Genomic DNA, 11,583 nt, shown 5'->3' with positions numbered 1-11,583 from the left:
TATGGGCATAGTAATTATAATTAGCGTTAAATTCTATTCATATTTATAACTCAATGTAAAATTACACAATCAGTTATAAACAATAAACATAAGCAGATCAGTAGCTACAAGCAGCACTCTTTCACGAGTATGACGGATAAACCAGTCAAAAATGCGCGCAATTATATTTTAGGGAACTCAGTGACTAGGCCCACCACAAATATACCACTTTATAGTAAACATGATTTGCTCTAAGTATTTACAATTTACATCAATTATCCATCCATTATAAGATTTGAATTGCCATTTACAGTCAGATATTTATATCATAACAAGTTTTACTAAGTTTATGTAAATGCGAGTTAGTTATTGAGCTTATATGTCAAATTAAGTTTGTATCCATTATATAAAATAGTTATATTAACTATTTATTATATAGGCTATATGGTGGCCCACCTATAGGTGCTGATATTGTTTTGGTCTTGTGATGCATCATGGCGGCGCGCCACCGCGATCAATTATTATATATTTATATTCCTTATTGCACAAAATATTTTATTCAGTCAAAAAGCTAATAATAATATACCAATTGAAGATAAAAGTAAAGTGAAAGGTCGTTACAACACAAACTACTTGAATTTTACGAAAGTCGCTCAAATGACATAGATCAAAGATATGACCAATCGTGGAAGACATATCATCAAACATTGACGTTTAAACAATATAGTCAGTTGTATCTGGCTATGTCATGAAATACAACCATTTTATGAATGGAAAACTTTTCGGAAACTTATTACTCACATTGCTTGGGTGCGTGGTACACTACCATTGACCATGCATCCTGTTCATTCCTTCCTCGTAAATCTGTGTTGTGGAATGCTTCCTTCTTTTCTTTTCCTCTTATAATATACGCGGCATTTGTCATTTTCCATCAGGTAGTCTGTCTGCTCGTTTGCCTTCCCAATAATAAAAAAAAAAAAATTTCTAACGGGATTAGTATCCATGTAAGAAAAAATTTTACTTAGTATTAATATATATTAATTAATAATATTTATAGAATATTATAAATATTATTAATGTAAATTTATTTTAAACTTATAACCAAGGCTTTAATGTGAAATTTTGTGAAAATCCATGTTCCAATCTTCTTGTTTATTATAAGACCCTGTTATATCCAAGAAATACTTCAGTTCAGTTAACTGTCTATGTGAAACGATAGATAATGTCCGTTGTTAGTCTTTTCATTTCCGGGGACGGATGTTATTTCAACTTAGCGAAGTTCAAGTCAAATATATTTTACCATCTACCATTTAATTCAGAATTGTTTAGTAAACAATAACTGGCATGGTGTATTGTGATATTATTAAAAAAAAAAGAAACACAATCATGGCAGGTTTTTTGGGATAAAAATAAAATCACATTTCATTGTGTCTATGACTCTTGCATCAGGTTCGAAATATCAATGCGTTGCAAACAAATAAATGTGATCGTGGTAACAGTCCATTAATCGCGTGTATAGTCAAAACAAACGCTAAAATATAGAAAGTTTTATAATTGACGTTAATGCTGCAACGCCTCAATACACTACCTTATTATCCGATGGTCGCGGGTTCAATTCTCGCACAATACAAACATTTGTATACATGAGTACATCTGTTTCTATTGGACTGGGTATTTTCTATTTATAATATAGGTATGTATTAAAAATATATTTAAGTAGGACGACCTCCATGTAGTCTCCTTTGTGAATCATCATGGTTATTTAATAGTCATTATTTTTAGGGTTCCGTGCCGTAACGCTATCAAACGATATGGCCGTTTATTGATGTATATATGGAACATTTTGCTTATTTTGACATTCGCAAAGAGAACCGAAGTCTATAAAGTAAATTTCGTTGACTTAGAATCATGAAATTTGGCAAGAAGCAATGTCATATAGCACAAGTAAAGGGAAAATCTGAAAACTGTAAATTACATATTTATTTTACAAAAAAAAAACAACTTTTTTAAACTTGATGATTTTGTACGGAAATTTGTTGCGCTAGTCCGACTCGTACTTGACCGGCTTTTTTAATATAAGCTAATTGATCTGACTTCATTCTTACTTGTTTTTCTTCATTGGTATCCTGCCACTGCAAAAAGGAAACGTAAATTCCATTTATTTCTGTAAAACATGAATAATTCGTAACGATTGCGAAAGCCGCCGTTGTGGTCTTGGCTATAGAAAGGGCTACTACTTCCTTTCCCGTGGGTGTTGTAAGGCGACTAAGGGAACTTAAAGGTTGGGGGAGGGCAGCGGCGTTCCCTTTAACACATCATCAAAGCGTAACTGCAGTTGCCAATCCATCTGCCAAGCGTGGCAACTATTGGCAAAGCCCCTTAATAGGGGTAGGCCTATGTTCAGCAGTGGACAATTAAAGGCTGATATAATGATACTGATGATTGCTGAAAGTATTACCAAGATCGGTACAGAATTGGCAATATATAAAAAATTCTGCTATTTTCGAAGTCGATTAAAAATAAATCTTTTATTCGGTAGCAATATTGATTGTTCTGTCAAAACAAGTCACTCTTGTATAGACGTACTCAGGGAAAATTGACTTGACACGTTGTCGTCCATGACTGCGGCCTCTTGTGATGTAATTGAATAACTGTCATCGTCTTATTCATAGCCCTAATGAAGTATCTGCAAGAAAGAAAAAAAAAACATTTAACGTTATGCACTATTATACTAAATTTTGTATTCATAAAATTTGGAGATCAACATTTAAAAAATAGCACTCATTTTAGTATTTACGAGTGAAAAAAAAAGACTACACAGAAACAAAAGACCAAAAACTTATAAAATAACTTTAATATTAGAAAGATACAATTTTAATTCTAATTACAAATTACAAAATATCGATGGGTCAAAGTAGGAATCAAAAGAGACGCCGCGAATAATTGGAGCTTACGTTAAAATTCACCGACGCGTTGTGCTGACTAGGCGTCACGTGCAGGTGGTATTATGCGCCGTGTGGGGGCCGTTGCTTGTGCAGCGCTTTCCGTGAATTATGCTTTCGTACCAAGTGCTTATTGGTGGGATTTGACAAAACGAATATTTAGCGGCGCTTATGGATCTTTTAAAAATATTAAATTGAATGTTACATTTCACCTCAGGAATGGCAACGCATGGGGGTATCATGGGCGAAACAGTATACTCTGTTATGTCTATGGTACTGCTCATGTATATAGGCGACGGTTACCACTTTCCATCAGGTGGGCCGTCAGCTTTTTTGCCATTCTAAGTTGTATATAAAAAAAAAAAAAAAACCTCAAAATATTTTTGCAGGTTCAGCAGGATGCCAAGATTCGCTGTCCAGATCATATTTGATGTAAAGTGACAGGAGTACTTCCGTATACTCCCGTTTAAAGATTAATTAGTAGTTTAATAATGGTTTTAAGTAGCTTAATGTTGATATAGAAACCATAGAATTCGTTTAATGTAGCGATAGTGAACTATAAAGATGAAATCTATATAATTAATATCATTTTAAGGAAATGTTCTACAAGTGAAATTTAATTTTTTCCTAAAAGAAACATAGGTTAAAATTCAATAAAAAAAGTTTGAGCGTTTCATACTAATTTGACAGCTTGATGTGCCGTAGTGGCACAAGAACGTCAAAACTTTTTTTTCGTATTTCGACCGATGTTTCTGTTGATAAGATATATTACTGATCGGGCACTACTTTTAAAGTATGCTACTGATTGAAGAGTCGACTTTAATTATGTATAAAAATACACTAAGTTTTATGAATAATTAAAGTTAACTTAATAATGTTGAAGTAATACTTGAATTTTAATATAACTTTATTGGTATAGCCACAAAACTCTTTAATTGCCTACAGTGCGGTTTCAAAGGAATTTTATCCCGCAAACGCTCAGCCTGTGGAATGAGCCCACTGCCAAAGTTTTCCCTAAAGAGTACAGTATAGGGTACTTCAAACAGAGTATATTAAGGTTTCTTCAGGGTCGACAATGCACACGTAACACAGTGTTGCAGATGTCCATAGGTTACAGTGACCGTTTACCATCAGACGGGCTGTATGCTTGTTTACCACCTGTATGGTATAAAATAATTTGGCATTTCTCGTTCATAGTTACATTGCAAAACTTTAGTGTGTAATGAAAATTTACGGTTCATACATTCTTTCAAGAGGTCACTACATTCATTACCTTATTAGGTATATATATATATATATATATATATATATATATATATATATATATATATATATATATATATATATATATATATAGGTATTTAAACGTTTAAAATAATACATACTTTATTTCAACGATGTATTGTATTATACCTACACAAAGAAGGTATTATCAATATAAATTTAATACCAGATTATTAGTTTTTAAGTTAATGGAATATATAAATTATTGAATCCTCTTGTTTCGTGCATTTTTTTGGCGACAACTCGCGTATCCCGTTTCTGTGGAAAATATCAAAAAAATCATCAGTGTTTACTTTACTTTTACGTTAACCGTATAAAGAATTTTTGGGCAAAATTTCATCGTCCTAGACCAATAGTGAATAGTTATTCTTATAGCCAGTCTAGGACTCAATAGCTTTGATCGTTTATTGAATAGTCAGAATAAAGGAAAACAATTTACTAAATGCTTTTCAATTTTAGGTTTAATTTTTTGTCCATCAACAGGACAAAAAAAATTATTGGATTCAGTAGAATAGCATAATAAGTAGATGATATAATAACATATATAGTAAAAAACTTAGTATTCAAAATTAAGAAGACAAATTTACCTTATGAAATATATTAAAGGTCAATGGGTCCTTGGTTCAGCTCAAGATGCGAGATATACCTGCTACAACTTTGCTTTTAAGTCGGCTTATTGTTCGCATTAAGTCTGCTAGGTCTGTATCAATAATTCAGTATCCTTAATAAGGTTGATGTAATGTTGATGCAGGAGTGAGTCGATTCTAAATTAATAAACAGAATAATTTATCAAATGGACAAAAATATATTACAATAGAAGAGTATAATTTTAATTTTAAAATTAGACCAACAAAACTATTTAAATAATAAATGTTAATATTGCTAACAAAGATAAGGGGGGAAAATATTTATATATGTATATATATACTTTTTTATGCAACCTAGAATGACAAACATGCTGATAGCCCACCTGATGGAAAATTATAGTCGTCACCTATCGACATAAACAGTACCATGGACATAACGGAGTATACTGTTTCGCCCATGAAACCCCGCATGCGTTGGCATTTCTGAGGACTAAGATGTTATACCTCTGTACTCTGTAAACATACTACTATATCTCACCATTCAAACCGAAACAACCATGCAAACACAACTGTTTCATGGTGGAAACACAAATGGGTAGAGGTACCCTAGGAAACGTCTTTTGTACAAAGTCTCCCTCTGGTGAAATTATATATACACATATAATTTTAAATAACTCCCATTTCGATATTTCTTTTTTAGAAATATATATGAGGGGCCTTTGTAAGAGCTATAGAAGGAAAAGCAATAATTTTTAAGTTTTTTGTTTGTCTTTTTACAAAGACGTGTATATGTTTAGTGTGGCTTCACGCAATAATTGTTGCATCAAATTGGATGCCATCTAATCTAACTTCAAACCTAGTGTATTCCAAATTACAAGTATACGAGTTCAGAGGGCAAAAACTACTCTTCAGCTATTATAGTACGTAATTATTGCTTACATGCTCTTGTTATTATATTGCCTTTGATACAATAGAAGTCTCAAGATAGCAAAATAGGCAGCATCCTCTTCAGTTCTCGTCTATGACATATTTGGGAAATCCAATATCCCCCTATCATCATTAAAGATTTCTTTACAGTATAATATATATATATATATATATATATATATATATATATATATATATATATATATATATATATATATATATATATATACTATGATGAAAGATATGTGGTATTTAAGACTCAAAGAAAATATCTTATACTGTATGTATTTACTTCATTAGACACTTTAGTTCCTATTATTTAATTTTTTCACCATTTGATTCAGATCGGCAATTTTAAATCATGCTTAGTTTTAATTTCAATATTCCTGATTATGATCAGTAATACTGTTATATACTTGTAATATAATTATTGCCCATTTGGAACAGCAAATAAAATAAATGTATACAAAACAATAAAAAAAAAGTCTTCTACCATCGCCATCTATCATTTATATTCTACTCAAATCTGTCTTGAATAGATTTCCCTAGCGATAAAATCACTTGTTTTATTTTCGACTTCTTGTAATATTTTCGAATAAGAAATCTCACTGTCCTATATATAAAATTTGATTTTAAGTAATTAAAGAGTTTATACTCTTATTAGAACTTTTAAGATTATTAAACAATACAAATTGAAGTTATTTTGAGAAATTGTATGTCAACCCAATAATTTAAAGAAAAAAAATAACTTGGATTCCAATGTTTCGGTAAGGGGTGGTACCGAAGGCCGGAGTTTATTCCTGACCCAGCAACAGGACCGGCCCCACGGATCTCGATTCAAAGTCCCTAAAAGTTCGTCATTGGCTCAAATCTAGGCCTCGCTGATCATGTACTGTAACTTACAGTACATGATTAGTAGTATACTTACAGTCTGTAAGGCTTTCTTGGTCGTAAACCTCATAAATGTTATATCTTATCAAACTTATATAATAAACAACTGCTAATCTTTCTACTATATATACTTCGGAGATTTTCCTTACTAAGTACAGTACGGGGTTCTTTAATAAAGCGTATTAAGATTTTTTCAAGGTCGGTAACGCGCATGTGACATACCTAGTTTTGCAGGCGGGAGGGATAGGGGTTTTTAGGTATTGTTGTCTAAAGCTTCAAAAAAAAAAACAATTAACCTCCCTGGGTTTTTCTTGGGAACTATGGTGGTTAATTCTTATTGAATTCATCACAATAGGCTAGGATGACTTGCTTTCATCGTCACTTATCATCAGTTACTAGTAACCAGCCAACGTATACCGAGACCACGGATGGGGTTATTATTCCATTTTTATCCATAAAATAAAGTATTGCAGGCTGCAAAGACCGTTTACCATCAGACATATGATGATAAACAAAATAAACAAGCAGACGGATGTAAGCTTGTTTACTATTTTCGCGGCATAAAAAATAAAACATTTTAAACATTTAATTTGCTTATAATTATTAGTATAAATGTATCCTATAAATAATTTCTTCAATTATTCGATTTCCCTAAAAATATCCAAGATACAAAGTTTTTCCCAGAATTGTTGAATATCCAATTTGGCAACACTAAGTTAAGCGTTCAGCACAACGGTCGTTTCTAATGGAGACCCTTTGTGAGTTATTCATTACTACGAGCTCATTGACGGAAACACTTGAAATGTTCTCATAAGTGGAAAACTATTTACAATATTAAAACGTTTAAATAGTAATGGTTTAATTCTGTTTTATTTTTAACCACTATAAAATAAAGGAGGTTATAAATTCGCGAATATTTTTTTGCGATGTGACCAATAACCGATGAGATGTCGCGAATTTATTTATTTGTTGTTCTAATATTATTAATTTGGAGTGGCGACCTCGTACTGACAAACGTATTGTAAAACGACCCCTGACTTGATGACCCCTGACCTCAAATGCTTTGCAGGGAATCATTGGTTGCAGGTGCCTCAGGACGTTCTTTATGGCAATTATGATGATAATGATTACACAACATTATTGCAGAGTTTAAATTGATTTTGAAAATTCTTTTTACAAATAATATTGTTTTATTCCATATCAATTTTATCACGATTAGAATAACTTTCTTACGAATTGAAGTCTTCAAATGTTTTATTTTTATTGTTAGGAAGGTAAACGAGCAGACGATCCACCTGATGGAAAGCAGCTACCGTCGCCCATTAACACCTGCGACACTAGAGGAAATGCTTGTGCATTGTCGGCCTTTTAAATATTTGTTGCCTCTAAATATTTAAAAGACTTATGTATTTTAAACACATATCTATATATAATACTAATCATCATACTATCACGTCTTTAATGTTCCATGTGGTGATGTTTCGATTTTGTTTTTTATATATAGATCGAGTATAAATATCTCACATTAATTGTAATAAAAATAAGTAGGTACGAAATCCAATTAAAACCTTTTTTTTTTTAATTTGTAGATCTTTTAAAATGTAAATCCGTAACCGTAGGCGTCCAATAAATTGCTTTTTAAATAATGCATAAGCTATATTATTTTGTATGTGTATAAATTCAGCTGAATGCAGCTTAACATAAAGAGATAAAAAAATTATATTTATTAAATATTTTGTGTTTTGTTTAATATAATATAAAAAGGTACAATGATGACTTATGGTACCCAAACATGGTCCTATTGTTGTTCCGGTTGTTGTATGCAAAAGTTTCAAGTTACTCAGCGAGCTATGGGCTATGCTCGGAGTTTCGTTACGTGACAGAATTTGAAATGAGGATATCCCCAATAAAACCAGGGAGGGACATAGCTCGAAGGATAAACAAGCGGAAGTGGAAATGGGTTGGTCTCATAGCTCAAAGAATCGACAACCGATGGGAAGAAGGGTTCTTAAGTGATGACCCCGTACGGACAAACGGTAGATGGAGTAACGACCTCAAATGCATTGAAGGCTGATATGAAGATAATAAAAAAATATACAATAACTTGTGAAAGATAGAAAGGGCTTGTGACATACAATTTTTTAAATGTAATTCAAGGATAAAAAAAGTAGATAGATAGATACCTTTTATTGTTTTCTCCAAAAGATTACAATAAAACTTATTATCGATATATATATATATATATATATAATATATATATATATATATATATATATATATATATATATATATATATATATATATATATATATATATATAAAGTATTTCAAGTTTGAAACAGAAATGGAGATTTGAAACTTTTAATCATGAAATAATTATCTAAGACGGTTTAAAATTGACAACCATATCGGGTAATATGTATCCATAACCATATAGGGAAAAGATTTGAGTTTTTTATTTGTAATGTAAAAACCTAAAAATACCCAATCGATTTCGAAAAATTTTCACCTATTGAACACTACATTATCAGTGAGTGTTATGGACTGTATTTTATTTGCAAAAAAATAGAGATACAATAATGATAATTTATTAGTGCAAAGTCGGGGTGAGTAGCTAGTAATTTATACAATAAATTATATAATACAATAATAAATTATGTCTATTTATTATGAACTAAATCACGCTGTTAATTACAACTTGGTCAATAACAAACCTCTTCGACGATCTCAGGTCCGATTCTAAAGTAGACAATAGTCTCTTTAATTGCTTGTCAAATAGGTTTGCCTAGTAAATATGGCTGTAGTACCTCAGTTCTCAAACTTTTTTAGCGACAGGTCTCATTTAAAACATACATTTTTCTATTAAGACCTTAATTAGAAAAAAATACCTGTTATTTTTTTTAGTTAAAGTCATATAAAAATAGTAAATTTACATAACACTGTATTGATTATATTGTGAAATGAAACTTAGTTATATTTTTTCTTTATGTATTATATTTTTTTACAGTACATCACCGCTAAAATTTACTTTATTCTTTGAGTAGCCTTTTACGAGTATGTCTTCCTACTTCGTATTTTATAATTTTATTACTATATAACACGTACAGCTGATCGATTTTAAAAATACAAGTGGTATAAAGGCAAGCTGGTATAAAGGCAAGCTCTCCTTTTAGTGTGACTTGGTACATTTTTTCAAAGGGACTCCTTGGGCAAATATAATATGTACTGACTATAGTTTTTTTTATATCTGAAGCCATTCGCGTAGCTGTATCTGTGATAAGTTAATTAATTTTCAATTCAATAAGTATATTGAAGCATTTCACATATCAGTGAGATTAATTACGAATAAAAAAAAATCATGGTCGATTTATACTATGGTTTAAAAAGGAGTTCGAATGGCCTCATAGAAACAATTAACATCGTAGTCTGATCCGAACTGCATGTCGCTCATGAATGGCGCGGAACGTCCAAAAACAGATAGTTATTCCTAAAATTCAACGATAAACCTTCCATTCATTGGTAAACGATTATCGATTATCCGATATTTCAATATTCACAGTGGATATTCAAAAATGTAAACGCTTTGTAATATTAATACCGATTACTCACTCGAATTATAAAATTTTTAATCCGACATACAGAGATTTGTTTAATATATATTTCGTGTGTATTTGTCTAAGTAAATAAATGTGTACTCTGTTGCATAATTATCCATAATTTAATCGATAATGATAACAAACAATAATTTAAATAGCGATTGATATTGATTAAATTGCTTGCACTGCGCGAAGTTTTACGCAATGTAATCATTTTATAATCTAGTAATCGATAAATCACAGTGTTATCCTAGTATACCACCTCATTCTCCCGTTCCTTACCTGTACCTCTCAAAATATCACCAAAGCCTAACTGCGGTCGTCAACCAGCCTGCAATGCGTGGCAACTATTGGAAAAACGATCTAACTAACAGGGAGGTCTATATTTAGTAGTGAACAGATAACGGCTGATATGATGATAAACCGATGACAATGTTTAGATTAGTTATCAATTAATAAACAAAAAAACAAAAATACTATATCATCTTCTTCAATTATAATCAATTGTTATTATAATTGAAGAAGATGTATACAATATATACTGTCGATTATATAATCGATTTTTAGGTTATTTGTATCCTCACGGAAATTATTACAATTAATAATGGATACGCTAGCTAAAGGTACCGATTATTAATTGTTAATGAACAGTGTGGCTTTTTTCTAAAATTTCTATTTTATATCACAGCGTAATCTTCATTCTTAGGACCAATATTAGTGAAATTTTTAATAAATTTAAGTGAAAATGATTATTTTAATGTGTCATCGTCCATAAAACGGTAATTTTGCGAAATTATCAAATTAAAATTATGTTAAGAGATAGGTTTAGAGAAATAGCGCCTCAGAATCGATCTCAGTAAACATTTTCCTAATCCTTATGACTTATACTCGTACATGTTGCATGCAGGTATATCTAATATCTGAAAAATATTATAACAAATTTTGCATTTGAATTATAAGATAAGTGATACACGTATATATATGTGTAACATATACATAGATACTATATTCATTATAAAATATTTCTAATTCTGATGTGAAGTTCAGAAAAATGATACGTACCTTTACTCAAACACTCCTCGTCCTATATACGTCATACAGTCTTTATAATTCAATAATCTTCTGATAATGTTACATGTTTTGCCATAAAGTGTAATAATATACTACTTAATATTCTCTACATTTGTAAATCTTATAATATAATATTTAATATAGAAGTAATGCAAATAAGTATTATACGTTACAAAAGAGTAAAATATAAAGTAATATTAAATTATATTTTGACATTAGAAGGCAATAATATGCGACATGCAAGTAAGCAAAACTTGAATCAACACTAAGCCGGATTATTGTATAATAAATTTGTGGAAGTAAGAAA

General features: G+C 30.8%; 1 long non-coding RNA gene across 2 annotated transcripts; it reads right to left on the bottom strand.

Moving 5' to 3' along the window:
• Positions 1-4,312: 4,312 nt before the first annotated feature.
• LOC128200966 (uncharacterized) lies at positions 4,313-10,550 on the bottom strand. 2 transcript variants are annotated; one of them, XR_008252991.1, is made up of 3 exons: positions 10,488-10,550; positions 4,793-4,969; positions 4,313-4,463 (listed from the first exon to the last, which is right to left on the bottom strand). It is a non-coding gene; the product is annotated as an uncharacterized LOC128200966 (long non-coding RNA). The 2 variants fall into 2 exon arrangements; XR_008252990.1 differs by lacking the exon at positions 10,488-10,550 and adding an exon at positions 9,324-10,044.
• Positions 10,551-11,583: the final 1,033 nt, after the last annotated feature.

The sequence above is a fragment of the Galleria mellonella genome, unplaced genomic scaffold, assembly GCF_026898425.1.
Source record: "Galleria mellonella isolate WM207_F2 unplaced genomic scaffold, CSIRO_AGI_GalMel_v1 utg32, whole genome shotgun sequence".
NCBI lineage: Eukaryota > Metazoa > Arthropoda > Insecta > Lepidoptera > Pyralidae > Galleria > Galleria mellonella.
This window is presented reverse-complemented; position numbering and strand designations above follow the sequence as displayed.